The 26,600-nt window shown below is 39.8% G+C and overlaps 1 long non-coding RNA gene across 3 annotated transcripts; it reads left to right on the top strand.

Moving 5' to 3' along the window:
* The first annotated feature begins 85 nt into the window (after positions 1 to 85).
* LOC126933803 (uncharacterized) lies at positions 86 to 23,695 on the top strand. 3 transcript variants are annotated; one of them, XR_007718730.1, is made up of 6 exons: positions 86 to 136; positions 1,485 to 1,562; positions 4,162 to 4,225; positions 5,275 to 5,423; positions 21,515 to 21,612; positions 22,261 to 22,480. It is a non-coding gene; the product is annotated as an uncharacterized LOC126933803 (long non-coding RNA). The 3 variants fall into 3 exon arrangements; XR_007718729.1 differs by lacking the exons at positions 4,162 to 4,225; positions 22,261 to 22,480 and adding an exon at positions 22,932 to 23,695; XR_007718728.1 differs by lacking the exon at positions 4,162 to 4,225.
* The last annotated feature ends 2,905 nt before the right edge of the window (positions 23,696 to 26,600 follow it).

Below are 26,600 nucleotides of genomic sequence, written 5' to 3'. Positions count from 1 at the left end.
CCAATCAGAGAGCGCCGGCCGCGCCACGCCCCTCCTCTGTGCCGAGGACCCGGGCGAGGGCGCTGAGGCGCGGCCGGGGCTGCCGACGGAGGGCGGCTGGCGAGCGTCGTGGGGCGCGCTCCTCGGGTGGGAGCATGTAAGAGCGTCTTTGCCCTCACTTCTCGGTTTCTCCTCCCTGGAATGTCGCGGCCCCCCACCCCTCTCTAGGAGAGACGGCAGACAACAAAGGGGCCCGGGGTGGCGGCCAAAGGGGCGATGTGAGGGACGCCGCCGAGTCGGCGCCGGGGGAAGTTGGGGACCAAGGTGGGGGCTGGGAGGACGACAAACCAGAACAGCGACCTGGCTGAGAAGCCCCTTTGTCTGTGAGACTGCCGGGTGAAAGCCCAAAGCTGAGAGCGGCCCCGGGGTCTGACGCTTTCGTCACCCTCCAGCCGCACCCGGGCCTTTGGGTGGTGAGAGCCGGGCCTGGATTCGACGCCCCCCGGGCGCAGGGAGACCGGCTCCGCTTTGCTGTGTGAAAGTTTAGTTCTTTGGTAGCCAGCCGCCCTCGTTGAAGGCCTCATCTTCTTCCCGAGAAAGACAGTTTCTAAGCATCCCTTCACCCCCTGAGCGCAGTCACCCCCAGACTGTTGAAGTCCGCCAGGTTTACATGCCCTGGCGGGTCTCGTGTATATAGGATCCATTTGCCCCAAACTTCGTAAAAGTAAGCCATTTGAGCTCCTTTAAAATGCAAACGTCAACTTCTGTTCAGAAGACTTTAAAAGAGGAGGAATGCCACAGCAGTTATGAGGACAAATCAAGACTCAAGGATTTGGCAGTTTAACTTTGGTAGAAATAACTAATGTTTAATGAGAGTTTAACCACAGCTTTAATACTTTTGGTAGAATAGCTCATTTAATCCTCACAATAACCGTGTGAAATAGATACTATTATACGCCCTCCTTAAAGGAAATTGTGTCACAGAAAAGTTACGTAACTTGCCCAGGGGCACACAGCTGATCAGTAGATTGGAATCCAAGTAAAAATACATTTAGAGCTGACCTTACCACTTCATGTCTCTCACACTTAACACCCATTCCAGAAACTCCCGTCAGCTATCAGTTATACCATTGGCTTGATGACTAGCTTAGAGTCTCGAATAAGAAGACAGCACAGATAAAAATACACCTGCTTTAGTAATCAGTCTGTGGGCTTACATTTGTCTCTCTGAAAAAGAGGCAGTGGAACTCATCAGTGCAATCCCTTCTTGCTTAGAATTCTTTCACTGGTTGACTCAATCCTAGTTTGGTGGATTCTCAGCTGAAACGGAATAGAAGATAAAAGGAAGAGTAAAAAAACTGGGACCTTCATTCCCCGGGGGAGTGTTCCAGTGGGATTTGTAATCAATTAGCTGCTTCTTACAGTATATTAATCCAAAAATCCAGACCTCTCTACTAACATTATATTGGAAAGAAACTATTTTTTTTTCCTTTTCTTCACTTTAGAGAAGTAGAGGAAGCGCACAGGTGGCTGAGCATACAAACTGAAGAAAAAATTGAAATGCCATTTTAAAAACTTGAAAGGTGGGTGTTGGGAACATATTGCAACCTAAAGTAAGCAGCATGGAGATACAATCTCGGAGCTAGAACAAATAATGTCTGCAGAAAGGAGTTTCCTTAAGCGAAATTTTTATTTTAGTCAGACATGACAGAACATAGTCTGTATTTGGAGTAACTACACGAAATTATTTAATATCTAGAATGGTAGGGTGCAGTGGCTCATGCCTGTAATCCCAGCACTTTGGGAGGCTGAGGCAGGGGGATCACCTGAGCCCAGGAGCTCCAGACCAGCCTGGCAACATGGTGAAACCCCACTTCTACAAAAACTACAAAAATTAGATGGGTGTGGTGGCACATACCTATAGGCCCAGCTACTCAGAAAGCTGAGGTGGGAGGATGGCCTGAGCCCAGGGAGGTTGAGGCTGCAGTGATCTGTGATCGCACCACTGCACCCCAGCCTGGGTGACAGAGTGAGACCCTGTCTCAAAAAAATAAATAAGTCAGGCATGGTGGCTCACGCCTGTAATCCCAGCACTGTGGGAGGTCAAGGCCAGTGGATCACTTGAGATCAGGAGTTCGAGACCAGCCAACATGGTGAAACCCCGTCTCTACTAAAAATACAAAAAAATTAGACAGGCATGGTGGCAGGCATCTGTAGTCCCAGCTACTCAGGAGGCTGAGGCAGGAGAATTGCTTGAACCCAGAAGGAGGAGGTTGCAGTGAGCCATGATCACACCACTGCACTCCAGACTGGGCGAAAGAGTGAGACTCTGTCTCAAAAAAATATGAATAAATAAATAAATTATATATATATATATAGAGAGAGAGAGAGAATAGGGAGTATTTTAGCCATCTGGGAAAATTTTGCTGTGTCAGAGTTACAAAACTATAGGTAAAATATAGTATAGTAGTAATAGTAGCTTAGATTTTGGAATTAGACGGACCTAGTCTCTTCCATTTATTAGCAGCAAGATCTTGGGCAAGTTATTTAACCTTTTCTAAGTCTCCATTTCCTCGTGTAAAAATGAGCATAATAACAGCACCAACTCCAAGTTTATGAGGTTATAAAGGTGTGCTTATATGAAGAGCTCAGAACATTGCTTGGTGCATGATAAAACTTAAGAAAGATTATATTAGAGTTCTCCAGAGAAACAAAAACAATAGGAGATAGATATGGTTTTGTTTCTCTAGAGAACTCTAGATATAATAGATAGATAGATATGTAATAGATAGATATAGATAGAGATAAATAGATGATAGAGAGAGAGAGAGAGAAGTTTATTACAAGAGATTGGGTTGAGATTATGAAGGCTGAGAAGTCCCACGATCTGCCATCTGTAAACTAAAGGCCCAGGAAAGCCAGTAGTGTAGGTCCAGTCCAAGCCCAAAGGCCTGAGAACCACAGGAGCCAACAGTGTAATTCAGTTTATGCCCGAAAGCCTGAGAACCAGGAGCAGTGATATCCGAGGGCAGGAGATGATGGATGTCCCAATTCAAACAGAATGAATTCACCCTTCCTCCACCTTTTTGTTCTATTTGGGCCCTCAACAGATGTAATGATGCCAGGGTACGTGGGTGAGAGAATCTTCTTTACTTAGTCTACCAGTTCTAATGCTGATCTCTCCTGGAAACATGCTCAAATACATATTGAGAAATAATGTTTCAACAGCTCTATCTGGGCACCTTTTAGCCTAGTCAAGTTGACACATAATATTAATCCAAGAAATTTAGTATAATTCTGAAAATGGAAACCATTTGTTTCATATTAAAAATACTATCTCTTCATGTTTTTAATGAAGAATTGAAGCTGGCATTTTAAGCTGATAACTCAGTGATGGTTGCATAAACTGTATGCAGGCCATACAATTAGCCTGACCAGTATCTGCTAATTATACCAGAAGCTCTGCAGTGGAGACAAAAGAGAAAGAATTAAACTAATTGTATATAATGCCTCACCGCCCTACCTTGGATAACATCCATCCTATAAAGAGCAATTCTTGTGTTAAAACATTTATTAACCGCTTACTATGTTCAAGGAACTATGTGAGGTGATGTAAAGGATAAATGATGCCTATAATCAAAAGAAGAAACAGTCATATTCACAAATTCATATGTTACAAGAAAAGTACCAAGGAAGGTTCTTTTTTTAATGTTAAAATCAAAGGAACATGTCTATAAGAAAGAAGTTTAGCTTGAAGTTGAAAGACCTGAATTTTAACCCTAACTTTTCCATCAGATAGCTGTGAACTTTAGAAATTGGCTCAACTTCTGTGTGCCTTAAGTTTCCCATTGTTACATGTGAATAATGGTAACTGTTCATCCTACCTCATAGGAGTGTTGTGGCTATGAGCATGAACTTAATCATAGACTCAATTATTTTTAAAGTTACTAGTACTATGAGTCTGAGGAATAATAACCCGTAGTAAGGGATTTCAGTATAGCAGCCACGTTGTTAACAAGAGTTACTTAGACAAAGGCGCAGGAGCACCAGGCAGTGTCCACGTGTGGTAAAATGGCAGTGCGGCAGTGTGCTTGTCCTGGGTTCATTGTCCTTGCCTCCCAAAATCGCTGTGATCATTAAAGATTGCTAAAATGACATTTTTCCTTCCCAACTTATTTTTAGCTTTGAAGAAACCACTGAGAAGAAATGAAGAATCTGCCAAGCTGCTCTTGTTTTGTAAAAAATAGTATGTGCCATGAAATTTGAGCTCTCAGGCAATTATTTTGCCTATTCTATGCTCCTTTACCCTGGAATAATTTTGATAGATGAAGAACATTGAACCATACACATAATAACACCCAAGTTAACCAGAGGGGCATCTTTAAGCACTTACAAGCTAACCCTAGCCTGAGACTGGAAAATGGAACTAGAATGTCACCCTTTTAAGACCTAACTAGGCTAAACAAGAGGTAGCAAACACAGTAGGAGAAGTCCTGGCTCCACTGTGTTCTGGCTTCACCACTGACGTGGACTGTACCAGCAAACAAATCACTTATCTTCAATTTCATTGAGAATGTTAAGAGATTTTTAAAATAAATGATTTCAATGGTCCCCTGTTCCTCTAAAATTATATGATTCCCAAGAATTTTTGGTACTTTCTCTGTGAGACCACAGTCTAGGTTTAAATTAGGCTAAAAGATGCAAATGAAACTAATGATTACTCATCAGTTTGGGAATAGCATTGCTTTCTAATTACTTCACAGGTTCCAGAACTACCTCGAATTTATTACGTCTCTAATCAATCATTCTTCTTAAAAATGCCTATTATTTCTCAGCGGCCTGCAAAGATTTCTGTTTTAAATCTGTGCATCTTGGGGAAGCATTCTATTTTCCTCATAGCTTTATTTGGCGTTTTTATCTTTATGTGAATGAGTCAAATCTCAATACAAAGAACACCCCTTTCATGCTTATTTATTACAACATGAGCATGCAACCTGCAACCCCTGATCCCTACGTACAGAAAAATAAAGTTCAATCTCTTTCATGTCTGCATAGTAGTTTTCGTGTCCAAATTATGAAACATCTTAAATATAAATTGCTGTAGCCTCCCCAAGTTTCATCATAAGCACTGCCACTACTAGCAGCATTTATTGCATCTGCTTGGGGCACTGCACTGGGGAAGAAGGTCTCATTTTCCCAGTTCACCTAATATTCCAGGTTCTTTCTGTTTATCTATAATTGTAAGAAGAGTTGCCTTTCTGATACATGTTGACATATCACTGTTCTTCTCAACAGTGTAGTCTGGCTACTAGGGAAGGAGTTACACTCACCCTCTTCTGCTGCCAGCTCTGTGACAAAGAGAAAGCTGTAAGTTATTCTCCAGCCTGCTGAAGAGTTTTGCATAGTCCCCAGAAGCCTATCACTTTCAGCAGAATTGCCCCTTTGTAAGTAAATGTGTCAAACTGCATGTTTTGTTGTGTGTTATTTTATGTCTAAACCCTTTCTCCCTTATTGTCATTTTATAGATGCTGGGTTTTGGTCCACAGGTTACAATACCAGTGTCCTAACTAATGTCAGGGTTCCAGCCAGTGAAAAATTAGAAATGAGAGTCATCTCTTTCCATAATGTCTGGGGTTACCACATCTAACCTTGTTCTCTTGCCAAAGAACTTGCTCTCCAGGATGGGTGACTCTGGATAAACATGAGGTACCTGCTAAGGAATGACCTTATAATCAGATAATAGTCTAGTTTCGATCTCATCAAATTATATTTTAATTTATTTTCCATTTGAAATCAGATAGTTATTCCCTCTTATTTAGATTTTTTTGTGTGTACATTTTGATGTAGGCCTAAAATACTGTATGTCACAAGACAGTTGTTATTAAAATCACAAAACATTAAGTTTAAAGGAAAACCTATCATGAAAGAGATACTGTTCCCAAGGAAGCTTAAACCAATTTATTATTAAATTTACAAATAATGGGTTACCACTTCCAAAGTGAAGATGTAGGTCAGGTGGAAATAAACACGAAAGGAGGGTCCTTTATTAGATACTTCATCTGAAATTTTGTCCTTAGCTTTGTTGAGGAACTGGGTGGTGAGGGTTATGTTAATATAAAACAACAGATAAAGAAGAGCACTGGAATGAGACTGCCTTAAGTTTGAGGCCTACTTATTTGATTTGGGGAAAGTTACTTAACCTCCTCGGGCCTCAATCTTGTCATCTATAAAATGGAAGTAATAATGATTTGTTGTGGTGTTCAAATAACTTAATACACTTAGTGCTTGTCATATTGTAAGTGCTCAATAAATATTAGCCATCATCACCTTCATCAGCAGCACCAGCACCTTCATCATCATCATCACCATTATGTCTTACAGCATATGGTTACATTTATCATCATAAGTACCATATGCTAGATAGAAGGGTAGATTAAAAACAAGTTGTTACATGGACACAGGGAGGGGAACAGCACACACTTGAGCCTGTTGGGGGTTGGGGGGTGGGAGGGGAGAGCATCAGGATAAATAGCTAACGCCTGCTGGCCTTAATACCTAGGTGATGGGTTGATAGGTGCAGCAAACCACCATGGCACACATTTACCTATGTAACAAACCTGCATGTCCTGTACATGTATCCCATAAGTTAAAACAAAATCTAACAAACAAACAAACAAAAAACACAAGTTGTTGCTTTAGTCAGCTTATTCCTCCAGATTGAGGGAAAAAAACCACTGAGGGCTAAAATTTAGGGTATAAAGAGTACATTCAGTAATTTAATGAATTCCTGGCCTATCTCACCTGAAAGCGTTAACAGAATTTTGCACTTACGGAAATAAATTGGGCAACAACTAGTTTTGAACTTTTTCTTCTTAAATGCTGGAATATACTGTGGTTAGATATTTTGCTTTTAACTGTTAGTATCTCTTCTGAGTCTTTACAACCTACACAGTAGGAAAGGGATTTTAAAAGGACAAACAGTAATTCATATAAAAATTTCATGGATAAGAACTAAGCAAATGAATGCATAATTTATAATTTACAGTATCATATTACTTTGTGGCACATTAAAAATTATTACTCTGATTATTTTGAAAATGCCAGGCACCATTAGATTTCATCCTTCTGCACAGTATTTCTCTAAATACCATCTCTGAATCCACAAATATTTATCTCTTTTTGGTTGGCGTCCAGCTGGTAACCAGTAAAATGATCCTACATTATTATAGGACAGGAGCCAGGAACTTGGTTTTATTGCATAAAGCCACTCTATTCCTCTTTGTGTGAAATATATTCCACTACTGGTCCCTAGATACTTATTTAAGAGAGCACTTAAAATTGCTCCCTTTGGAGTTGCCTGAGTGTCATTGAGAAATAAATCAAAAGACAAAATCAACTCAAGTATGTCTGATACAACTCAACAAGACAGTGTGTCTCAGTGGGGTCCCAGGATCATCTTTATTAGAATCACTCAGTATGCTTATTTAAAGTCCAGATTCCTGAGCAATAGTCAACACATAAAGAATCAGCGTTTTCTACGTCAGAGCCCTAGAATCTGCATTTTATTAGTGTTCATGGGTAATTCCTAAGTACCCGCTGAAGTTTAAGAACTATTACCCTGGGCCCTTAATATATCGTATTCTATTAAGAACTTCATTATAATTAAGCAAATACAAAAATAATTGTTATATGCTGATTCATATGCCATAATAAATTAACAAGGTTTTACTGTGTCTTTCCAATTTACAAATAATCCACAATCCTTTCTGTATGTTAAAATGTTAATTAAATTCACTAACATTACATCAGTACTAATAACTATGACAACTAACATTACTATATCCATTTTATTATGTAAATAAAATAAAAATCAAATGTCCAGGGTTCTTACTGAATATGTGTAATAAAGATGTAAATATTCTTGTATCTTTCTGAGTAGCTATGGTTTTTACAAATTTCAGAAACCTGCTAGCTTTGAGATCCTGCGTTTGAGAGCCAGCATTGGCTAGATTCACCATGCAAGTGATAGAGTATTTGGACCAGGAAGAGAATTTGGAAGTAAAGGGAATTCGTGTAGCACAGTGTTCAGTTTTAAGAGCTTCATCTAGGTGAAGACTCATAAGTAATATACATATGGTATAGCCAAGGTCTTTTATGAAGAAAAAGTAATCACAGACAAAAACTGTCAAAGAAGGAAATGAAAAAAAGAAGCAATTAAGAAGTTTTAGAACAGGGCAGACATTTTTCTCTTGTTTTTATTTTTTGGATTTCACTTTATTTGTATTAAACAATTTTAAAAGGCAAATAACACTATAAGATTTTAACAAAAAAGAGAAGTCCCTGTTTTATGTTTTCTCCTAAATTTTGCTTCCTATAGTTAACACTATGAACTCTTTTTTTTTTTTTTTTTTCTTTTTTGAGGCAGAGTCTCACTCTGTCGCCCAGGCTGGAGTGCACTGGCGCGATCTCGGCTCACTGCAACCTCAGCCTCCCAGGTTCAAGCTGTTCTCCTGCCTCAGCCTCCCAAGTAGCTGGGATTACAGGCACCCGCCATCACACCCGGCTAATTTTTTTTTTTTTTTTTTTTTTTTTAGTAGAGACGGAGTTTCACCGTGTTGGCCAGGCTGGTCTTGAACTCCTGACCTCAAGTGATCCGCCTCTGTCTCCCAAAATGCTGGGATTACAGGCATAAGCCACTGTACCCGGCCAACATTTTCATCTCTTTTAACTATTTCTATATGAATTGGCCTTCACATTTTCTGGGGTTGGGGGGGAAGATGTTTATAGTGCTCCTTCAGGACTTTTCCATTTTAAACATTGTACATTGACAACCTAACTGTGGATGATGAGAATAGAAGTATTTTCCCATTCTCCCTTCAACCTGATTCTCCCAATATAATTATATTACTACTTTGGGCTAAACAAATATTTGGTGTTTCCATTTTTATGAACTCATAAATATTTTTCAGAGAGGAGCCACATAGTATATTATGATTATGTTTTCATTCCTCTACAACTTTGTGTTTTTCCTGGAGCTAACAGTTGCCTTTCCTTCATCACTCAGTTTTCTACATAACTATCGAATTCATTTCCAAATCCTACCACAGAACTCTAGAACTCCTATCAACATGGCCATGTGCACAGAGTGACCTATTAGTTCTGTGTTTTTCTGGGTATCCTGGCCCCCTGTGTTCTTCTGCTTCATTCTGTCCTGGCTACTCTTAAGCCCCAAAGCAAGCCTGCAGCCTAGGATTTTCCTTTGGTGTGATGGAGGGATTCCTTTCACTCCTCTGCCATAATGGGACACCTGGATGTTACACAACCAGGAACGACACCCAGTTCCACCGTAGGACTGCTCTAATAGTAATCCCACAGCCCCCGCCACCTGCTGTTTGGTGCTTAACTCTAGGGACCAGATAGTACATGCATTCTCAATGGCAGTGAAAATTGGTTTTAGGAGATTGGGGGTAATAGATATTTACATAGTACATAAATAGATAAACAATATATCTATTATATTCAGATTTCATGGATGGGGTAAAGGAAAATATGTTTAAAAAGACTCCACAGAGGGGCAATAATAAAAAGAAAAAAGGATGAGAAACACAGATAGCAGAGCCTTTGCCACAATGCCCCAGAATATGTGCTACCTCTGTGTAGTTACCATTTCTTGTCTCCAATGCCCAAATCTCTCCTGGGTGAGTTTACCTGATGGACCTCAGTGACATGCAAAGCTGCTGCTGCAAGGGAGCCTGGGAAATACAGTTTTTTTCTTTCTAGTGTCTAAAGTAGAGGAAAGCTGTTAGGAAGGGGATGGAAGAGTGGGTGCTGAGTGCCCCAGTCTGTGATATCTGCCCAAGATGGGTCTAGAATTTTCAGACCAAAACCTTTATCACTTAGAATTTTGAAGGCATTGCTCCATTTTCTTATAAGTTCCAATGATGCTATTAAGAAATGCCGTTTTAATTCCTGATTCTTTAGATGTGACCTGGTTTTTAATTTTTCTTCCCTCTCTAGAGATATTCTTTTTTATCACTGATGTTCTGAAATTGTAGTGATCTGTCTTAGGGTGGGTCTTTGCTATTCATTGGGATGGGTATTTTGTGGACTCTTTGGATGTAGAAACACAAGACCTTCAGTTCAGGAAGTTTTTCGTGTTTCTTTGATAATTGTCTTCTCTTCATTTTTACTGTTCTGTCTTTGTGGAATTCTTATTTGTAGGATATTGGACTTTCTGGATTAATCCTCCAACTTAATTTTTGTCTCTATTTTCCAGCTTTGTCTTTTCTTCTATATAACTTTCTCGACTTTATCTTCCAACCTTCTCCTGATTTGCTATTATTTTCTCTAGATATTTTTCATTATATTGTTCACAAAAATATATACATTCTCCTCATTGAAAATTCCTGCAATGGGCCGGGCGCGGTGGCTCAAGCCTGTAATCCCAGCACTTTGGGAGGCCGAGACGGGCGGATCACAAGATCAGGAGATCGAGACCATCCTGGCTAACACGGTGAAACCCCGTCTCTACTAAAAAAATACAAAAAAAACTAGCCGGGCGAGGTGGCGGGTGCCTGTAGTCCCAGCTGCTCGGGAGGCTGAGGCAGGAGAATGGCGTGAACCCAGGAGGCGGAGCTTGCAGTGAGCTGAGATCCGGCCACTGCACTCCAGCCTGGGCGACAGAGCGAGACTCCGTCTCAAAAAAAAAAAAAAAAAATTCCTGCAATGAATAAGAGTAACAAAATGAAATAACAATGAAATATGTTTCGTACACTTAAAAAGTTTAAGTTATGAGAAAGGGGTTTGTACAATAAAAGAAACAATAAACAAATGTGAACAAGCACCCAGAACACATCCAAATGTCTGTGCAAAGACTATTCCCATCAACTAGCCCACTGCACGTTACAGTTTATGTAACTCCTCAATCAATCACTTATGAAATGTAAGTGAGAACATTAAGAAATACGAGATCTACCTCATGTTTCTGATTTTCACAATATCAGTGCCAAACTCATACCATCTTCACTAACTCTAAATGGTGAATATTTCCAAAGTAAAAAGCAAGCACTTCTTGTAACCTGCTGAGCAGGTTTTGCTGAAATAGTGAATTTCACTATACTGAAGAAGAATTTGTCAGCCGGGCGTGGTGGCTCATGCCTGTAATCCCAGCACTTTGGGAGGCCAAGGTGGGTGAATTACTTGAGGTCAGGAGTTCAAGACCAGCCTAGCTAACATGGTGAAACCCCGTCTACTAAAAATTAGCCAAATGTGATGGCATATGCCTGTAATCGCAGCTACTCAGGAGGCTGAGGCAGGAGAATGGCTTGAACCCAGGAGTTGGAGGTTGCAGTGAGCTGAGATCACACCACTGGACTCTAGCCTGGGCAATAGAATGAAACTCCATCTAAAAAAAAAAGAAGAAGAATTTGTCACAACTTATGTTAAAATAGCATGAATAACAAAGAACACCAAATAAATATCAGCAAGCGTAATGTCTATACATATTAAAGTATCCACTTAAACCATGTTCTAATTAAATAGAATGTCCACTAAGTCAATTTTATATATCATTACACATAACATGATATCAAAGAATATGACTTCATCTATCAGACCTTTCCAAATACCTATTCCCAAATTAATATTTATGCACTTGTTAAGACTTAGTTTACTTAGAAAAGAAAAACAAACACACATGCATTTTTATAATTTAAAATATTTCATGTTACACATGAGCAATGTTCAGATTTAAGTTTTAAACCAAGTTTACTTTTTCCTAAGTTGTATTTATGCCAAGGCTTTCTTACAAAAATTTATCTTAAATGTATAAATTGGACAAACTTACAGTAGTATTTCTAATGTTCGATTTGAAATGTGAAAACATAAACCTATTCTGAATAAAGATATTGTCAAGGTTTGGGGTGTAAACATTTTGTTAGGCAAACAACTTAGTAAAAAAAAAAAAATTGACCTTCACTTAAAAATATACACAATCTCATAATAAGCCCCTGGGCTTCCAAGTTGAAATACAGCTTGCATTTCTAGTGAAGACATATGCTTTATTTAAAGGGAGGGTTGAGTTACAAATTCACCAACATGTTGAAAACGCATTCGTTTTTTGAAAAAAGCCAATACTGCTTGTGAAAATGTAGGCAGTGGGTTATAATGTGGACACAAATTTCAGAAAATATTGCTTCTCCCCTTCAGTGGTGTTCCTGTAGTAGGTAAAATACATCTTTGACCCTGGTCAGTGGTCTCATTTGATGGCCGGGGTAATATATTTGATTTTATATATACAAACCAAGCATTTCCTCCCCAGATGTCCTATTCACAAGAGTCAAAAAGTATAGTTCTATTTAGAAATAATAGTGATAGAGCCAGATGAACCATCACTCCTTGTTGCTAACGAAGTAGAAATTCTGAACAATGTTTTCCCCCATGGCTGTTTTGATATCTATAAGAGCTTTGGCACAAGCTAAAATTCTCATCAACCTTTACAAAATGGCAGTGAAGGCCGGGCACAGTGGCTCACGCCTGTAATCCCAGCACTTTGGGAGGCTGAGGCAGGTGGATCACGAGGTCAGGAGATAGAGACCATCCTAGCTGTTGCAGTGAAACCCCGTCTCTACTAAAAAAAAAAAATACAAAAAGATTAGCCGGGTGTGGTGGCAGGTGCCTGTAGTCCCTGCTACTTGGGAGGCTGAGGTAGGAGAATGGCGTGAACCCGGGAGGCAGAGCTTGCAGTGGGTGGAGATCACGCCACTGCACTACAGCCTGGGTGACACAGCAAGACTTCGTCTCAAAATAAATAAATAAATAAAATAAAAATAAAAAATGACAATGAAAACAACAACAAGATCAATCATGGAAAGTTCTCCACTATTCCCAATATACGTTCAATCAACCAATACAAAGCAAAGCTCAGTGATGCAGTAGAGAGAGACCAGGGCTCAAGAGTGGTGCAGAATTATGCAGAAGAAGAAGATTCCTTCTGTGGTCATGACTATTCCAATTTACTAGTGTGTCCCCATCTGGAGAACAAAACAAACCTGATTCAACCAGAATGGATAAGCAGAGTTAGCTTTCATGGTCCTAATATTAGAAATTTTAGGTGACACAGCTTTGCTCTTTAAAATTTGCACAGATGACAAAATAAAAATAAAATAAACTCATCAGTATAACCAGATGGCTCATGCAGTTGTTGGAGAATAGTTTTAAATGTATGTAAAATTTATTAAATTAAGATTTCTTTAAGTATCGGTTATTATTCACTGATTCATTTGTTCACAAAATATTTATTGAGTTCCTAAAATATCAGATACTGTATTAATCACTGGTACTATCAGAGTGAACAAGAATGTCAGGCCTCCAAAGAGTGGAATATCTTTATGTTTACTGAGGAGATTATAGAAACATATCGAACAGCGTTTCTGTGAACTGCAAACCTTATTTATCACATGTTTAACCACCACACACATGCCACTTTCACTTCATTCTAATACACACGCTGAAAGATTTGACAATTGGGAAGCATGGTGCTCCAACACAATTTTTATTATCTAAAATGTTTCTAAAGATCATAAATAGAACATAAGGTACATTTTATTCCTACGTCAGCGGGTCAAATCTTTTCAAAAACAGCTGAAATCTTTTAAAATTTTCATGTGATAGTACATTAAATAAGTACTATTTTAATAATGATCAAATTAAAAGAGAACAATTTGATAATTTAATCAATTAAAGAGAAGGACTCCTTTTATGTCCATTGTTTTGTTTATTTTTTTTCTTTTTTCTTTTCTTTTTTTTACCCTTCCTCTGTTGCCCAGGCTGAAATGAAGTAGTAAAATCATAGCTCACTGTAACCTCAAACTCGTGGGCTCAAGTGATCCTCCCGCCTCAGCCTCCTGAGTATCTGGGACTACAGGTAGGCACCACAGTGCCTGGCTAAGCTTTTAATTTTTTTTTTCTTTTTTTGTAGAGACGGGGTCTCTTACTGTTGCCCAGGCTGGTCTGAACTTCTGGCCTCAAGTTACCCTCCTGTCTGGGCCTCCCAAAGCACTGGGATTATAGGTGTGAACCACCACACCAATCCCCCATTATTTTCATATTTCAGTAACAAAATGTGTATTTGAACCAGACTTCTTCTTATAGCTTCAATCTGCAAACACAATTTTGACTACTCTCTCACTATATTTCAACAATTTTTAGCCCTGAAGGGGAGGGAGAAAGAAGATTGAAACTCTATAGGCCTTTGTTCAAAATCATTAGTGGCAAAAATAAGGTAAGACATAAGAAGTGAAGAATTATTAAATGAACTTTAAACTACTAGGAACCCTGGGCACACTTAATTACCTTCACCAAGTATCTTGCAAATGTATTTCACGAGCCACAAGGGAAACTGGCAGAGTGTGGATAGACTGATATAAAACCAACTTAACTGCTGAAAAAGACAACCCAAGCGTCTGGGGTCCCGGGTCTCAGCTTTCTCTGTGCCTCCATCCAAAGTCATTATCATGACATCTATGGTACAGAAAAATGTCGTCAAATGAAACAAGGAAAGGATCTATGAATGTTCAACAAATGTGTGCAAAATGTCACTTCTAAGACTCTTGGACCCCCTGCCCCCAAATTATTGTTTTTCTAAATTAAAAAAATGACTTGTATTTACTTAGAAGCATTTGGAATGTCAACCAAATAGTTACAACTTTTTTCTGCAGTTATAGAGTGGTATTCAGAACAACAATGCTAACAGAACAACAATTATTTCCTATAAGCTGCATCAAGGACAACTGAAAATGAAAAAGCTACCATTCCTGTATATAACTAATTTGTGCTGTACGCCAACAAGAACCTGCTTTACATTTCCATGTCAATTTACAATCCCCATACTGTACCAGGCAAGGTTAGTGGCTATTGAAAATAGCACCAGAACAGGGTTATTTAAAGACATATTTGGTAATGTAACTGTACAAAAAAAGACATTGTACAGTTTAAAAACGTATCTTACACAGCCTTATATTTCAGAGTTTTTTTCTTTAAAAGGAGTGAATTATGTGCGGGGTGGTTGAATGCTTTATAGACGAGGAAAAACTGCCCTAAAACCAACTTAGCCATCATCATCTTCTTCATCTTCCTCATCATCATCATCCTTTTCATCTTCCTCCTCTTCCTTCTTTGCTTTTTTCGGTTGTGATGACTCTTTTTTTTTTCCTGCTGCATCCGGTTTTCCTCTAGCTGGGTATGCAGCAGTAAGCAATGTCCTTTTTGTATTTTTCCTTCAGCTTTGCAGTCTTTTTACAAGGCTGCATGTCACCAGCAGCACTGTTATTCCACACCTCTCTGTTTCTTTGCAGCATCACCAATGGACATACCAGGATGTTCTCCTTTAATGTTGGGGTGCAGAACAAGAAAAAGGCAGAAGGAGGCCTCTTGAATGCATTGGGATCCTTGAGCTTCTTTTTTATTTCCTCTTTGGGAGAGATGTAGGTTTCATTTCCCTTTCATTTCACAGGCCTGGTCTGCCTGTGCCATGTCCTCAAATTTTGCTTTCTCTTTAGCTGACATGGTCTTCTACTTCCCTGAGCACTTCTTAGAAGGCTCTGAGAAGCTGACGGAACCATCTGGGTGCTGTTTCTTGTGCTCCTCCTGGCCAGTTTGCACAAAGGATGCCTATGATGACATTTTGCCTCTCAGCTTTTTAGGATCACCTTTGCCCATGGTTAGTTATGTTTCCTTGGTGAGGCACAGCCTTGCCCCGTGCTTGTCCAGCTCTCATGGGCTCCTGGCACAGTCTCTATGGAACTCGATGTACTGCAATGGCTGTTGAATCACTTTTAATAGCTGCAACCTGTTATCATATCAATCGACACGTATACACACATTAAAAATCTCAAAATTGGCTGGGCGCAGTGGCTTAAGCCTGTAATCCTAGCATTTTGGGAGGCCAAGGTGGACAGATCACCTGAGGTCAGGAGTTTGAGACCAGCCTGGCCAACATGGTGAAACCCTATTTCTGCTAAAAATACAAAAATTAGCCAGGTGTGGTGGTGCACGCCTGTAATCCCAGCTACTCAGGAGGCTGAGGCAGGAGACTTACTTGAACCAGGGAGGTGGAGGTTGCAGCAAGCCGGGATGGTGCCGTTGCATTCCAGCCTGGGCAACAGAGCTAGACTCTGTCTTAAAAAAAAAAAATCTCAAAATTGTTGACTAATCCAAAGTTGTTTACATTTTCATCTAGAACATTAAACTGCTGAAACATAACCACACAAATACTGAACCACTGATTTTAGAACAGGAAAAGCCACCTACTGTTTAACAAGCAGGAAAACTCCAGTTTAACAAACAGGAAAACTGAGGCACAGAGACTTATGTTAATTTGCCACGCTCACGGAGCAATTGAGCGGCAGAGCAAAGACTTCAAGCCAAATCTTGGTATCCAGAGCTTTCCACACCCCATTAGAGCGCCTACCCTATGCTAGCATTCTACAAGGGACACGAGAGAGTTACAAAGAGCATGCGGGGGACTTCCTATGAAACCAAGAAGCCAAAATCCAGACTTCTACACCCCAAACAACCTGCGACAACTAACAATACAAAGCTGTGTGTGATAATTAAACGAAAACAAACAAAACAGTAAAGTGCCATGGGATTTAGAGAGGAGAGATGATTTAGGTCTGAGAATTAAACAGTTTCATGGTCTATATCTTAGAATGGTAGAACTTCTTAACTTTTGTTTGAAAATAATTTCAGCCTTAAAATCATTACGAAAATAGAAATAGTATAAGGAACGTTTGTATACCCTTTATCCAGATTTGGATTCACCTGTTGTTGACATTTTACCTCATTCGCTTTATCACTGGTGCTTGCTCTTTATTTATTTATTTATTTTACACACACTTTAAAAAAATTATTTAAGGGTAAGTTACATACATTATAGCCCGTTACCACTAAATACTTCAGTGTATATTTTTTAAGATTAGGATTTTTTCTTAAGTAACCACAGTACAGTTATCAACTTCATAAATTATGTTGATACATAATGCATTTCTCTAATCTATCAATCTACAATCCCTTTTCCAATTTTTTCCTTTGATCTAGTAGCATTTTTTAAGGCATTTTTCCCAGTACAGGATCCAGGTCAAATATTGCATTTGTTATTGAGACTCTTTAGCCTCCTTGAAACCACAACCTTTCTTTGCCCTTTATGGCATTAATGCTTTTGGAGACTCTAGTTTTAGTTCCCACTATTTTTTTCTTTTTACCTTGATAACAGTATTTATTTGTGCTTATCTGCTGTTCCTTTGTGGTTACACTGGGGTTATGTGTTCTTGACCAGAAGACGGTACAGGCAGGGTTGTGTTCTTTTCAGGGTATCACATCTGGTAGCACGTGATATCCACCTGTCCTTCGTAAGCAATGCTCATTTTGATCATCTGGTTAAGGTGTTGTCTGATCTTTCCAGTCTATAATTACGATTTATTTTTCTCCCTTGTAACTAATAATGAGTTTTATTAGAGACTGGCACATTAAGAACTTACGAATATCCTGCTTCTCATCAATATTTCCCTTACACTTAGCAGCTGTTAATTGCTGGAGCCAACATTTAACATGATGGTTACAAAATTAGGATTTTCCAACTCCAACACTCCCATCATATTTTCCATTTGGCTTTGGCATTTTGGGATAAGCAAGAGCCCTCCCTTCTTCTCCTCTATATCTATCTATCTATCTATCTATCTATCTATCTATCTATCTATCTATATGTCTATCTACCTACCTATCATCTATCAATATATCCTTCTCTCTTTTTTCCTTCTTCCTCCTTTTGCTTCATATATATTTATTTTTGGTCTAAACTCATTAATTCCTGTATTATTTATAATTCATTACTATACTTTTTAATTTTGGTGGCAATAGTGTAACAGATGTGACCCGTGAGATCCCCTTGAATATCCCTGTAATTTGTGTGTGTGTGTGCATGCTTTCTTACTTCCTAGCGCATGGGCCACTTCTGGAACAATAAGTTCCAGGCCCATCTTGAAGATACTGTGCCTCAGTCCTGGGGGAGGAAATAATCTGGAAAAAACCAATCTTCTATGCTTGGATCTTTGTGTAGTTTCTAAAGACGGGTAGAATTTTGATAGATAGGGAGAATAGAAACTAGCATTGTAGCATGTGCAGACAAGGAATATAGATGCTAAGCACAGGGAAAGGGTTTCCCTTTTCCCTCTAGATTAATAAGGGTTCTCCAGAGTAACAGAATCAATGGAATACATAGAGATATACTAGAGGAGATTTATTATGGGAATTGGTTCATGTGACTATGAAGGCCAAGAAGTCCCATGATCTGCCCTCAAGCTGGAGACCCAGGGAGGCCAGTGTGTCTGAGTCCAAAGGCCTCCGAACCAGGAGTGCCAATGTCTGAGGGCAGGAGAAAATGGATGTCCTGGCTCAGGAAGGAGAGAGATTTCACCCTTCCTCTGCCTTTTTCTTCTATTTGGGCCCTTAATGGAGTGGATGATGCCAGCCCAATTGGTGAGAGAGGAGGTTTTTTACTGGATCTACTGATCTCTTCTGGAAATACTGATCTCTTCTGGAAATACCCTCACAGACTCACCCAGAAACAATGTTTTGCCTGCCATCTGAGCATCCTTTAACCCAGTCACATTGACACATATGATTTAACCACCACACCTCCTTTGTATCAGTTTTCCAAAGCTGTGTAACAAACTATCCTCAAACATATGGACTTAACCATTCTGTAGATCTTCAGTTGGGGGAAGTCTCAGTGGAATGTTTTCTCTCTGATCCACATGGTGGCAGCTGGGCTGAATTAAGGCTAGAGGATGCCAGATGACCTGACTCATATATCTGGGACCATGGCATTGCCTGTTGGCTGGGGCATCTCAGCATTCCTCCATGCGGCCTCTCTCTCCAACAGGGTAGCCTGGCTTCCTCACATTGCGGTTCAGGGATCCAAGAGAAAGAAAGTAGAAGGCTGCCAGGCTTTTTACACCCTTGGCTTAGAACTAGTACAGTGTCACTTCATTGATCAAAATATCACAGGTTAGTCCAATTTCAAGGGAGGGGAAACGCACTGCACCTCTTGGTAGAAGGAGAAGCATGCATGCGTAGGGATGGGCAGGATTCTTGTGGCCATCTTTACAGTCAGCCACACCCTCCTTTTACCCTTTCCATTTCTGCAAGTAAGTTAGTAGTTTTTGAGTTCCAACATACGAGGGAAAACATGGGGATTTTCACACAGCTGAGTGAGAAAGACTTACGTAAATTTTATTTGACCTCTAATAGAACAGTGCCCTCAGTGATCAATAAATTCTTGTTCACTACATTGAATGAAAGTTTTCAACATGAAAGTTGAAGATAAATATTCAAAAGTTATTGGAATAATTTGTACAGGTATCTTAAAAAACAAAAATTTAAAACTCCAAACTAAATAAAATTGAGGATCTGGACAAGTTCCGAGGTAGATACACAGTAATGATTTTTTAAGAAGAAATTATCCATAAGGAAAGCTTGAAAAATCAGAGATTGGGGGCAGAAAGGTAAGTAGCTAGGGAAAGGAATTTAATTATTCTGTTTTTGATTCTTTATAACATTGTTTCCCATTTTTATTAAGGGCAGAATAACAACAGCAATAAAACAACCAGTACTGTATTTCAACATAAATAGAATATTGATTAAAGTGACAAATGAGAAAAATAATCTTCCTGAAAATCCATTTTTTATTTAGTGGGCAAAAAATACCGTGCTATGGACCACTAATGGGAAAATGAAATAAGACATAGCCCTTCCCTTAAGGAGCTCAAAGTTAGATGCTAACAGATCATTATCATACAAAGTGCATAACAGAGGCATGGCAGCACTTTAAGAATGCCAGCGATACCAACCCATCTGGCAATATTTGAATGCTATTCAGCAAAGATATCAGAATATAACTTTATGTAGAAACATCATAAACTTGATGGTCCTTTTAATCCTATAAAAATCTTTTTGGGCTGGGCGTGGTGGCTTACGGCTGTAATCCCAGCACTTTGGGAGGCCGAGGTGGGTGAATCACCTGAAGTCATAAGTTCAAGACCAGCCTGGTCAACATGGTGAAATCCCGTCCCTACTAAAAATACAAAAATTAGCTGGGAGTGGTGGCGGACACCACTTAGAAGTGGGAGCTAAGCTATGAGAATGCAAAAGCATAAGAATGATATGATGGAATTTGGGGACTCGGGGAGAAGGGTGGGAGGGGGGTGAGGGGTAAAAGTGTACCCTGCTCGGGTGAGGGGTGCACCAAAATCTCAGAAATCACCACTATAGAACTTATCCATGTAACCAAACACCCTGTTCCCCAAAAGCCTATTGAAATAAAAAAAAAAAAATTAAAACGATTAAAAAAGAAATCTTGGGCTTAAAACAACACATGAAAAAATGCTCAACGTCAGTAATCACCAGAGAAATGCAAATTAAAACCATAATGAAATATCATCTTACTCCAGTCAGAATGGCCATTATTGAACAGTCAAGAAACAACAGATGTTGGTGTGGATGTAGAGAAGAGGGGACATTTATACACTGTTGGTGGGAATGTAAATTAGTTCAATCTCTATGGAAAAGAATATGGATATTTTTCAAAGAACTAGAAATAAAACTACCATTTGACCCAGCAATCCTATTAATCCTATTACTGGGTACCTACCCAAAGGAAAAGAAATCATTATATAAAAACAACATCTGCACATGTATATTCATCACAGCACCATTCACAATAGCAAAGCCATGGAACCAACCTATGTATCCATCAGTGGTTGACGGGATAAAGAAAATGTGGTATATATAAACCATGGGATACTGTGCAGCCATAAAAAGGAATGACATCATGTCCTTTGCAGCAACATGGATGGAGCTGGAGGCCATTATCTTAAGTGAACTAACTCAGAAATAGAAAATCGAATACCTCATGTTCTCACTTAAAAATGAGAGTGAACCACTGGGTACACAGGGACAAAGAGATAGAAATAATAGACACGAGACACTGGGGACTCCAAAAGAGGGGAGGGTTGTGGGGGGTGAGGGTTGAAAAATTACCTATTGGGTACAATGTTCACTGCTTGGGTGATGAGTATACAAGAGGCCCAATCCCACCATGACACAATATACCCATGTAACAAACATGCACATGGGCTCCTGAATCTAAAATAAAACACAGTTTTTTCAAAAAGTGGAAAATTTGAAAATTTGAACATTGAAATCCTAGGTCATTCTTTTGTGAGGAAATGTTATTGTATCTATGTGCTTTGGGAATTCGACATTAGTCATTTGGTTGACCCTAGGAAAGGACATAAACTGAATCTTCTTAAATGAGATCATTTTTATGATTAAATTTTTTGGTATTCTCTGTGTAAAACTGATTTAAAAGATTCTATCTACTCTGATTATTTTTTTGCTCTATAAGGAAGTACATCTATTTCAAAGTTATCAATTCCTGTAACTATTGGTAACATTTCCTTAAATGTGTTTTCTCCAGATGTTGGAGTGAAAAAAAAAAAAAACAGGCCTTGTTAAAACAAGAAAAAAGAAGAAGAAAAAAGAAATCTTGGACTGAGAAAATCTGCAAATAAGCACGTAAGTGGCTCTGAGTTTCTTGGGGATGAAGACAAAGAGGGAAACACACTGGTTATGTATTTTTCATTGTCTTAGAAAATGAAACACTCCAGTCCATCATGAAACAATCGTTTTCTGGCTCTCATGTCTGTGAGCAACTTCTCAAGAGGGTGGATTTAGTGAGCAGCATGCCGGACAATGTCCCCCCAGTCTCACAAGAAAGGCCCAAAAGTTCTACTCGTGACTGTTTCTTGTGAAGCTGAGCCATGCTGTGAAGTTTTTCTTCTGCGATGAGGGTGCCAAGGGAATACAAGTTGGGTCCAAGTTTTCTAGAGACTCATCTTGACACAGGGCTGAAACTCAGGGAACCTTAAGGAACAGGATCCTTGGAAAATGACATTTGTCTCAGCTGGAGTTTTGAAATGAGCTATGTTCAGACAGTTCATAAGTTGAGTCTCTAACATGTAGCTGAAGGTCAGATAACCAATATTGTAACTGAAGGGAGAGCCGCATGCTCCCTTTACCAGATATGTAAGCAGCAGAGCACCCTTTCGTGAACACTGAGGCATCTGCATTGCACTCTCACCATAGGGAGGCCACCCCCTCCACTCTGGAGGTGGCCATAGACACCCAAAGATACTTTAGTCATATGGATTTCTTATATTTCAGATTTGGCTTTTTCCACTGGAACATTTGAAAGTCAATTTTACATCAGAGTGGATCCACATTGAATATTCCTGGCGGTTATTTCCAACCTTTCCATCATTATTTAAAGTGTATCTTTCCAAAAATTCTCTTTAGTCTAATAATATTAGCTTTGCCAATAAGTGGTTTCATTTATTATACTCCAATAGTGCTTTTTCTCTATATTATTCGCTATATTATACAAAAAATTATCTATGTTTTTGTTATTTAAAATTATACAAATGGTACATCAAGAGAATATTCAACATTGTATGTTTTGAAGAGATGATTGGTGATCAGCAATGTTTTGTGCCTTGTAGGGGTTATTGTGGCTTTATCTGATTCACGTGACTTCTAACTATTATCTTATTTCTCTCCTGGATGCAGATACATATATATACAGGATCTAGTAAGATTGCTGTTGTGAAAATGTATTCTGGGTATGTGGCCACAATGTGAGTTGTAGGATAGAGCAACCGGTGGAACAAGATAACTGCTTCCCCCTGAAACAGCCCTATTTAGGAATGCTGACCAGATTATAGGGAACTCAACCAGTCCCTTTAAGTAGAAAGTAAATAGATTAGGAAAACAGCCAGGAGGTTTGACACACCACCAGTGACTTTTTCCCCCTTTCCCTTTTATTTTCATGGTGTAAGAGAATAGACAGCATGCATTGCAAGATCTGCCTTGTCTTGCTGCCACCCTGGACTGCCTCACATGTAAGTTCCCCCTGAATAAATCTTTGATGACCTCCCAGACTGGAGTGGTCCACCTCTTTCTTTAGTCTGAGCTTGCTCTCTGCATAAAGAGGGCAGTTTTCTGTTCTGGCAGGGAGTTTTCCCAACAGTTTCCAATATGACAGTGATTACCCACATGTGGCTATCTAAATTTAAATTGATTAAAATAAAAAATTCCATTCTACTAAGATTCAGTTGCACTAGCCACATAAAGTGCTCAATAGTTCCCCGTGGCTAGTGCTAGAGTATTGGACACAGTGGAGAGAGAGAGGGGAGAGATTTCCATTTTCATCATCACGGGAAATTCTATTGGACAGCACTGCTCTAAGAAATAAAATCGATAAGCTATTGGCATAAGAAATAATATCTATATAGTCATAGCTGTGCAGATTAATGGAACTGATGACAACTGGAATATACCTGAGACTCAAAGAGAAAGGATTTTGGTCTAACAAGAAAACGAAAAATGGTAGTTCATTTGGAGGTAGAGGTAGAAGTAATGTGTGTTAATTGCAAGGACTGTAACCATCAAGATCAAGGTCCAGGAGAAGGACAATAATCTGACCAAATTGCAGTGGAACAGGCAGTGCCTGGAAGCAGGTATTTGGTGCAGGTTTTCTACTTATTGCTCCAAAATGTGTTCTGTGGCCCCTATACTCAGGAGAGTATGGGTTTAACAGAGCCAGAAGATCTCCTCCGAGTCTTTAGTATCTTGAGAGCCCTATGATTTATCCAGGGTCTCCCAGTCCTTTTTGAATTTGGGGTCTTTTTCTAATGTGGATCATGTTCTGGGGAAACCCTTTGGTTTAGGACATAGCTGAGGTCAGGCTCCTCTTTCAATCCCCCCTCATACCACACTGACTCACCCTACCCCTGTTCATCCCCAAACATCTGTGTAACTTACAACATGACAGGGGCTCCATGGCACTCTGCCCATCAAGGAGATTTCCTTGTTTTGAAATGTGCTCACCTATCTGCTCATGACATGGCTGTGATCTCGCCTTCCACCAATATTTCATGTTCTGGTGAACACATTTGCCCACAAACGGGGTCAGTGCTGCACCTGTTTCCAAAGTGTCATGGAAGCATTTCAAGCTGGATGTCAAAAATCAAGTTTTAGGCCAGCACCGTGGCTCATACCTGTAATCCCAGCACTTTGGGAAGCCAAGGCGGGTGGATCACCTGAGCTCAGGAGCTCGAGACCAGCCTGGCCAATGTGGTGAAACCCCATCTCTAGTAAAAATACAAAAATTAGCTGGGTATGGTGGAGGGTGCCTGTAATCCCAGCTACTCAGGAGGCTGAGGCAGAAGAATTGCTTAGACCTGGAAGGTGGAGGTTGCAGTGAGCCGAGATCACACCATTGCACTCCAGCCTGGGCAACAGGAGCAAAACTCTATTTCAAAAAACAAAAATCAAGTTTTATATCGAGGAGGAAAAATATGGTGGAGAGGAGAGAGTTTAATGATAAGCAGGTAATTAATGATCATTGGAAATCCTGTAAAATCTTCAAGGCTATCGTAAAGTAGCCTGGGAGGAATGATCAAGCACATGAATAGTGGGTGGAGGTGCCCATGGCCTGAGCACGCAGTGACTTCTAAGGGTTTGAAGAGAACAAAACAGTGGTTGCCGATGTATAATTCCAAAACTCATCTTCACAGGGAATATGCAATACTGCCCACAATCCCTAACAGTGCTGTTTTACTTACAGTTCCCACTTCCAGGAATGCATCTCCTGGCCTAAGTGTGGGACAAGTAGAACTCGTGGGATATACTTGCTCCCATTTACTGGATGTTTACCATGTGCCAGGACCTAGGCTGTGCACTTTTCATGAACCATCTCATTTAATCACTGTGGAGAATTTTCGTTACACACATTTTACAGAGAAGAAAACCGAGGTTCAGCCAGACTAACTTGACCATGGCCATACCTTTGGTAGACTGTAGAGCCAGGATTCAAGCAACATTCACCTTCGGAATCTGAGCTCTCAACACTATACCACAGCATCCAGTATATTGTTCAACCTTTATTTTTTATTTTATTTTATTTTCTGTATGTATGTATGTATTTATTTATTTAGAGATGGAGTCTCACTCTATCGTGCTGAGACCAGCTTGGTTGGGGAGACCCTAACCCAGCAGCGCTAGAGGAATTAAAGACACACACACAGAAATATAGAGATGTGAAGTGGGAAATCAGGGGTCTTACAGCCTTCAGAGCTGAGAGCCCCAAATAGAGATTTACCCACGTATTTATTAACAGCAAGCCAGTCGTTAGCATTGTTTCTATAGATATTAGATTAACTAAAAGTATCCCTTATGGGAAACAAAGGGATGGGCTGAATTAAAGGAATAGGTTGAGCTAGTTAACAGCAGCAGGAGCATGTCCTTAAGACACAGATTGCTCATGCTATTGTTTGTGGCTTAAGAATGCCTTTAAGTGGTTTTCCATCGTGGATGGGCCAGGTGTTCCTTGCCCTCATTCCCATAAACCCACAACCTTCCAGCGTGGGCGTTATGGCCATCATGAACATGTCACAGTGCTGCAGAGATTTTGTTTATGGCCAGTTTTGGGGCCAGTTTATGGCCAGATTTTGGGGGGCTTGTTCCCAACACTATCGCCCAGGCTGGAGTGCAGTGGAGCAATCTCAGGTCATTGCAACCTCCACCTCCTGGATTCAAGCGATTCTCCTGCCTCAGTCCCCCAAGTAGTTGGGACTAAAGGACTGTGCTACCATGCCCTGCTAATTTTTTTTTATTTTTAGTGGAGACAGGGTTTCACCATGTTGGCCAAGCTGGTCTTGAACTCCTGGCCTCAGATGATTCACCTGCCTTGGCCTCCCAGAGTGCTGGAATTACAGGCGTGAGCCACTGTGCCCAGCCTCGTTCAACTTTTACAGTGATACCGTCTAACTTCCTTTATAGCATAGAGGTGCATTTTAACAAACTATTTGAATTGGATTGCGGTGGGCATAGTGAGAAGAAGGTCTGCCTAAGAAGGGGTAGCTGGGAAAAGCAAAGACGTTGGGTCTTTGAAGTATTTATCTTTTTTCTAAGCATGTGAGATGGTTGATGGCAGCAGAATGACCCTGAGGAGACAGAGATAGGGAAATGCTTGGGACCTATTTTATCATATCTCAACTCTCTTCTGGAATATCTGCATTTGAATGTGTCTCTGATGCCTGAAACTTCACACTTAGAAAACCAGGCTCATTGTACTAGAAACGCTCGATTCTCCACTGTTCCACGCTTCCAGAAAATTTCTATGCTAACTTGACCTTTTGACAACACCTTCCAAATTCTCCAACTCATCTATCATTTTGTCAATTTCCTTATCATTAATAAGATGAAAATGTTTCTTCTTTACCATTTCCATGTTATCAACTTAGCCCAGGTCTAATCAGAGGTATATCAGTCTGTTTTTGAACATAAGATAAAAAGACAAAGCACCATTTTACGTGCTGATGGCAGGAACTTACTGTGTCGCAGAACTGGCTTCTAGAAGCTGCTTATACTCTTGGTTCCTTCCTAGAAGAACAGTGTGCTATCAGTTACCTCAAAGTCAAAAACTATCTATTTAGCATTCAGAT

The sequence above is a fragment of the Macaca thibetana genome, chromosome 13, assembly GCF_024542745.1.
Source record: "Macaca thibetana thibetana isolate TM-01 chromosome 13, ASM2454274v1, whole genome shotgun sequence".
Classification (NCBI taxonomy): domain Eukaryota; kingdom Metazoa; phylum Chordata; class Mammalia; order Primates; family Cercopithecidae; genus Macaca; species Macaca thibetana.
Note: the sequence above shows the minus strand (reverse complement) of the source record. Positions and strands in the feature narration are given on the sequence as shown.